The 6,097-nt window shown below is 39.8% G+C and overlaps 1 long non-coding RNA gene across 1 annotated transcript; it reads right to left on the reverse strand.

Annotated features, from left to right (window-relative positions):
- Positions 1-1,350: 1,350 nt before the first annotated feature.
- LOC130850303 (uncharacterized) lies at positions 1,351-6,079 on the reverse strand. The gene is made up of 3 exons (XR_009052867.1): positions 5,935-6,079; positions 3,523-4,682; positions 1,351-2,405 (listed from the first exon to the last, which is right to left on the reverse strand). It is a non-coding gene; the product is annotated as an uncharacterized LOC130850303 (long non-coding RNA).
- Between the last annotated feature and the right edge of the window lie 18 nt (positions 6,080-6,097).

Raw genomic sequence — 6,097 nt, forward strand, 5'->3', positions numbered from 1 at the left:
TTCCTTAAATCTGCTTTAGAGCTCATCATAAATTAGCAAAGGACATATATTTTATGGTTTCAAACTGAAAATTTCATCTGAACCCAAAACATAGACACTGTTTAAAGTACCTCAAGTATACAGCTCAGTTCCCAAATCTACTAACAAAGATGAACACAGCTGAGGAATGAAGTAGATTAACAGGTCTGGAATGATTAAAAGGTAATAAAAAGCAGACCACTACCTTTGAATTCAATGTTGCTTGTCTTAAGCCTGAACTCTATGTATCTTAAAGCCAATAAATTCAGAATCTAATTTCTTCCACCTAGAATACTGTGTTCAATGTTTATCACTCTAATTCTATTTACTTATGTAAAAGAAAATGAAATAACACTTCCAAATTGTGTAAGACTAACATTAATACAACAGCGCCACCCAGTGAATATGCTGTGCACTAGAATTTACCACTTTAAATATCAGTGCATCTTCAGTATACCCATAACCCCAAACTTTAAAATAAAATTATACACTAAAATGCCAATCCACAAATATATAAACATTTTTACCTATTCATTCATAATTAACTAAAGTTAAAATGTGCGAAGGATGTTCCAACACTTGTAAATAAAGGGTTTTGCATATTAGATACTACTTGTAACATTGGCAAGCAACAACTGTTAGCTGCCAGGCCAGAGGCACACTGTTTCCTCTCATACCAATTGTTAGGCACATATAGAACTATGACACTCATTTGCTTTCGTAGGTTTTATCTATACCTCACAACACATAGTTTCAAAGATTTTCTGATGCCCTTAATATAAAGTACATGTTCATAATTTCACTTCAGTCTGCTATTCATGGTTAGTCATTATTTTAAAGACATGAATAAATATTAATTATTTGCATAAGTGAATTGAACAATGGCATCAATGATACACTCGTCAAATTTATAAACCAACTGATACTCTGAAGCGGTCAAAAAATGCTAGTATGACTTCAGATAGAATTAATATTCTACTCTATACAAATCAGATTATAGTTGGAGTATTGTTTTCAGTTTAAAGTGCATACAAATTGAACACTTCTTTCTCATCTTTTTATTTTTCATAGGAAATATAAGCACATGGGGGGAAAGTGTAAAGAACCAAAGTATATTCAATAAAAAGAAAATCTTTTCACTCTGAGCCCCAGCCTCCGTCCTCAGAGGCTACTACTATTACTAACTTCTCCTGTTAGATGTAATAGCAAACACCAACTGGGCGCCCAGTTTGTGCCAGGTTAGGTGTTAGGTGCTAGGGAATCAAGTCATTTAGAATCAGCCCTGTGTAATGTTGGAGACAGACACAAAACAGATCATTTCAGTAATTTATAAACTTTTATTTTTTTGAGAATACAAAGAATACACCTGAGATCTCTCCCAATTGCACTGTATCTGTCATTTTCATGTGTATTTCCCACAGGCATCTTGAGCTAGGCATGTCCAAAATTCAATCACCAGTCACCTCTCCAAATGAGTTCACCTCTACATTTCCTAAATCAGAGAATGGCACCCAATTTTTCTAGGGCTCAAGCCAGAAGACTCTCACTAAGCAGATATTTATCAAGCATCTACAATGTCTTACGTTGTATAGGCTGTGAACATACGACAGTAAATAGGGTCTTCACTAAAACTTGTTTTATGGAACTCTATCCTTGACTTCTCTCACCTCTGCCCTCCCAATTCAGTCATCAAGTCCTGCCACCTCTACCTCCTGAATCCCTCTGGGATCTATCGTCATCCGCGCTGATAATTCCCTAGTATAGGCTGTCATCTCCTTTCCCCTGGATTACAATGATGTCCTAACTGGTTTTCCTTCCTTTAGTCTCACCACTCTTCAATTCTGCTTTCTCACAGCAGCCAGAGTTATCACCTAAAACACAAACCTAACCATGCTGAAACCCTCCAAACTTCCTATTACCTTTAGGAAGAAGTCCAAACACCTTACCATGACTAGGAGTACACTTCATGATTTGCTGCCTGTTTACCTCCCCAGCCCTGTGTCTAGAATCTCTGTTCCTAGACTGTGCTCTCCTCTCATGTCTGGGCCTTCACAGCTGTTACCTCTATCTTGCCCTCCACCCTTTAACCTGGCCAATTCCTAGCTCTTCTCCTACATGGAGCCACTCAGATGGAACCATATATATATATTTTTTAATTATTTGTCTCCCTTCTCTACGGGAATATAAACTTTGCCAGGTCAACTATTAGATTGATTTTTACCACATTTGCTTGTTCGTTATTATATTTCTAGAACCTAGCTCAGTGTCTGACATAAGATAAGAGGCTCCATAAGTATTTTTTGAATGAATAAATCAATACCTAGAAAGTCAGAAGGAAAGTCAACTAGTTCAGACTGTGGATTAGGGAAAGGCTTCTTAGAAGACATCTGAAAAATAAGTAAAGAAAGAAGCAGGCAAACAAAATCAAGACTGTCCAGACAGAGTGAGCAAGAATAAGAAAAGGTCTCAAAGTGTAAAACAGCTTTATGAATGGGAAGTGGGTGTGATGGGAGCTGACAGTGGAAACATAAACAATGGCAAGATAAGGAGGTCCTGGGGTGCAGGCCATGGAGTTGGGACTTTATCTTAGAGGTGATGGTGGGGAGGGGTTGTAGAAGTTTAAGCAGACCAGTGAAATGATCAGGTTTACATGTAAGAGTGATCATTCTGGCTGCTACTTAGAAGACAAATTGGTGGATGCAGGTTAGGGTTGTAAAGCCAGAGGCAACAGTGAGATAGATTGGTAGCTGAAAAAAGAAAAAGGGATAGATTAGAATTTGAATGGCTCATGAGCAACTCCCAATCACATCTATCTAGCAGGCCAGGAAATAAAAATCTGAATCTCAAGGAAGAATTCAGGGATAGCAGTAGTTTTAGGATTCCTGAGCAAACAGATTAAAACAATGAGAATGGATGGTACTATGAAGGGGAAGATTCATGCAAAAAAAAGAAAAATCAAGGTTGAACCTTATACTACATAAAGGGCAGGCAGAGAAAGAGCCCCCTCAGAAGCATGAGATAGGCAGAAGAAACAGGAGAGAATTAAAGAGGGGTCTTATTAATGGTGTCAGATGTAGCGAAGAGGTCTAGAAAGAGGCACTGATCAGTAGCATGGGTGGGGTAGGCACTATTCATCTTCTGAGATGGATAAGAGAGAGGCAGATAAATGTGGCAGTAAGGGAAATGAGTGGGCAGGAAGTTAAGGAATATGTTGCAGGATGGTTTGAATTTTCTCAGTTAACTGGGAAGAAGGTTGCTAGAAATGTCTGTGGCTCCTGGGAAATTCCTATATTCAAATGAGTGGGTGCTTGATGGCAAGGAGGGTGTAGGACTCAGTCTTAGTATTTCATCTATTTCCTACCACACTAGACCAAGTGAATCAATTTCTCATCCTTAACCACCCACTAAAAACATAGCAGAAACAACAATTTGGAAATCCTGTCACTTAAAAAAAGAGACTTAAAAAAATTTAACCAAAAGCACTAGCTACCACAGGAACACCACCTGAATTAAAGATAAAGTCCTAGTTGCAGGCTGCCATGGTCTCACTGAACATCCCATCTTGTCAAAGGTCCGTTCAGTCCTTACAGGTCTGTCATCCAGGTCTCAAGTGCAATCTAGAAAAGGAACATGGAATTAAAATTAGAAAAGGAACTTGCATAAAAGTTGCAGATGCATATGAACGTGCATTAAGTGCTTGAAAAATACCTTTTAGACCACTCTAGTCACCTTTGAATAAAAAGAGAATTTAAAGCTGAGGAAGGAGATAGTTATGAGAAATCACTGAAAGTTACATGACAGAGAACTGACGAATGATGCAGGAGTGTCAAGAATTGGGGGGTGAGCTGAAGCCGTAGACCAAGAATCTGTTGTATGAAACTTTGTGTTATTTTCTCCGGGGTGCCCAGCTGGGGATTTATGGGACAGATTCAGGGTTAGGGTTTTGACAGGCACTGGGGACAGAGGCAAGGGATGCAGGGTGTTTGGATGTTGATAAACATGCAGTCTAGGCTGGTAAGGGAGGTAATGGCAGGAGGGCTGACAAGAAAAATGAAATATAAGAGCAGATATAGAGCATGTAAGGGCATATAGGTCCAGGGGAAAAAAGAAGCTACAGCCATAAAGAGTAGAGGAGTCTAATTTTCTGTTGCAGTTAATGTCTTTATGGATGATGACAAAACTCTAGAAAGTCTAGGCTGGGATTTCTGGACTTCTGATGTGCTGCCCTCTACTTCGCAATGACCAGTAACAGAGAACTGAATTTTGAAAAATCAGATCTACCCTATTAATCGAGACAATCTGAATAAATACCCAGTAGTTTTTTCTTAATTTTAATTCTAACTATCAATTTGCCATATCTACAGTAAAATTATCCTCCAAATAAACAATTATTATATTGTAAATACAGTCATCCTGCTCTTCCTTCACCTCATTTTTCTCTCTCCATACGGTCCATTCTCTTCTTGGTTTAAATATAGGTCACTCTTTCCTTGTCTGGACTCTTAACAATGGTTCAGGCATTTGTTGAGCATTTACCATTTGCAAGATATTTTACTAGGACAATGTAAAATAATCATAGTCAAAATAACAGGTAATACTTATCCAGTGCTTGCAGTTCTGTTAGATGCTTCACATGAATGAATCCATTTAATCTTCTTGACACTCTATAAATAAGATATTATCGCTATTTTAAAGATACAGAAACCAGTTCAGTCATGTAAAACAACCTGCCTGAGTATATAGATAGTAAGCACTGTGACGAGGGATTTAAACCCAGTTCTTTCTGAGGCAAGTCTCAACCATTATGCTATCTATAGCACTCTTCCCTGCCTCTAAGAAGACATGGCCCAGTGGAGTACGTGCATACACAAGTAATCAGTTTGATTTGGTAAGTACCAATGGGAAAGGTCTTTTTTCTCTCCTTTCCTCACTCTCAATATTTTTAAAAATCTGTTTTCTAAGTCACTTCTGAGTTTTAATAGATTCTGAGTTTTGAGAATTACATCAGTAAACGGACACAGAAAAGGAAAAAGCAAACCCTAAACTACTGAATATGAAATGTATTTTTATTTCAAATCCTCATAAATTTCTATATCGATAGATACAACCTCCACAAGCCTCATACAGCAAAGCACCAGAATTTGTGTACTTTAAATACAATCTTTCCAGCACTGTTTTTCACTTGATTCAGACCAGACTTCCCAGCCAATACTCCACCTTCAGTAGGTAATACTGTGCCCTGAAGTCAGATGCAAGTCCTACTACGGCTTCTAGGGCTCCAAGCCATAATAAATGGTTCCCTACCAGCACCGCCCCCCCAACCCCGACAATTAGGCCAGTTGTATCTTCCGCTGCAAGACGCTGACTTGTGACCATGTACGAAGTGCCCATCATTCACGCATCATCTGAAGAATCCAACTCACTCCGGGACGTGCAAGTTTGGGGAACAGTTTACTGTTGGGAAGCACCAGGAGTGCCCGGCTCCTGCAGAGGGATGAATGAAGGGAGGGAAAAGAGAAGACCCGGGTTCTACCCTAGAGAGTGCCACTTACTACACACGTGGAAACAAATCACTTCTAAACCCCAGGTTTCCTGCTGTAAATGTGCAAGGCTTTGACCAGATGAACTGTTAGATTGCGCCCGCGTCTTGAAGTTCTGCTTACCGACGCAGAACCAGATGATCTGTGTCCAAATCCTGGTTATGCTACTTGTGAACTACTGCGCGCAGCTTTGGGCCGGCTGCACCGTCTCCATGGCTGAATCCCTCATTTGATGATAGTATCTATTAGCCCCCTTTCCCTTTTTAGTGAAGCCTAAATGAGATAATGCCTATGAGCACCCAACACAGAACCTTGTCTCATAATCCATGCTCAAAAAATATCGGTATTATTATTACTCTGAGACTCTATGACTTACCCTGCCCCACTGAGAGCCCCACGTCCTCCTTCCCTTGTCACCCTGAGTTCAGCTCAAGTCTCCAGAAACCGTCTCTTCACTTTCGCTCTGCGCCTTGCACCCCAAACCTGCACAAAGCCCTCGGGGAACTCTGCATCAGCACGGACTCCTCCCCCAAACCGCG

Source organism: Hippopotamus amphibius, chromosome 3 (assembly GCF_030028045.1).
Source record: "Hippopotamus amphibius kiboko isolate mHipAmp2 chromosome 3, mHipAmp2.hap2, whole genome shotgun sequence".
Classification (NCBI taxonomy): domain Eukaryota; kingdom Metazoa; phylum Chordata; class Mammalia; order Artiodactyla; family Hippopotamidae; genus Hippopotamus; species Hippopotamus amphibius.